Here is a 1,334-nt window from a genome sequence, read left to right on the forward strand (position 1 = left end):
AAACTGCCTTAGAATAACTCAAGCTTGACAAAGTGGAACTAATTAGCCTTTGTGCTCCAAATCTTAAAAACCAACTTTGAAATCAGAAGTATTTTTGAGGCAATGATATTCAGTATAAAGAGTAAAGGATAAATCTGGATTTTAAGGAGTTGAGTGTAATGTACAAAGTGGTAACTCTGGGAGATGTCAAAACATCTGCTAGAAAAGCAAAGAATGCAGGTCGCCTCTCTGTCAAGGATAGGGGGTCACGTCTCCAGTGCTCAGCACAACAAAAATAATTTTCTATGATTCTATGATAAACAGGAGTGTTTCCTGGAGTTGCAGCCATTGTGCTGGATTTCAATGAAAGCAGCAAATCTATGAAGTGCTGAAAACTGTGATTTGGTTCTTTGGTCTTTTTTCTATTGAGGAATATCTGGTTTTATTTTTTGTGCTGTAGAGGTAAAATAAGGCTTGAACATTGAACTGGAGTGGCCCTTAGCAGGACCAAAGAGAACATCTGGAGATGAAGGCTAAACTCAGTTTGTCTTGGTGTGATTAGCTTGTATTACAAATCACAAAATGAGATAAGGTGATCATGGGGTTTCCCCAGCTCAGGGGACTGCTAGTGGGATATAAAGATTTCCATTTTCACTGGTCAGCTCAAATCAGAATCAGTTAAAAATTGTAGGTGCCTGATGGCTGTTTGAATACTCAAAATGCACTGGGTGACAGCACCCTAGAAGCACCCACCAGAAGGTGGGTGGGTGGGTGGTTGTTACCCATAAATCTTGGCAGCAGGACTGGCCCCAGCATGTCTGCGCTCTGCTCTCACTCTGAAGCATTCATTGATATATGGAACAAATTTTTCCCTGTGAGGGTGCTGAGGCACTGGCACAGGTTGCTCAGAGAAGCTGTGGCTGCCCCAACCCTGGGGGTATTCAAGGCCAGGCTGGATGAGGCTTTGAGCTACCTGGGCTAGTGGAAGGTGTCTCTGCCCATGGCAGGGGGGTTGGAACTGGATGATCGTTAAGGTCCCTTCCAACCCAAACTGTTCTATGATTCTATGTTCTATGATTCTATGAACCCCTAAAATAAGAGACAGCCTTGTGTATACTTCCACTCTTCAGTGTGTCCCACCTTGCTTTGATAGTGAATGACATATTAAGGACTGAATATAAACCCAGATCTTTTCCTGTTCAAACACTACTGTCATTATCAGCCCTGATCTCTTTCTTCCAGTCTTTTAATCTTATTTTCCTTTCCTTTTTTTTCCTTGAGGACATCTTCAGACAATAACTATTTTAATTTCCAATTCCTGGGTTGATGTTACTCTGTTTTAACCTTTTTTTTCA

The sequence above is a fragment of the Acanthisitta chloris genome, unplaced genomic scaffold, assembly GCF_000695815.1.
Source record: "Acanthisitta chloris isolate BGI_N310 unplaced genomic scaffold, ASM69581v1 scaffold9178, whole genome shotgun sequence".
In the NCBI taxonomy this organism is placed as follows: Eukaryota; Metazoa; Chordata; class Aves; order Passeriformes; family Acanthisittidae; genus Acanthisitta; species Acanthisitta chloris.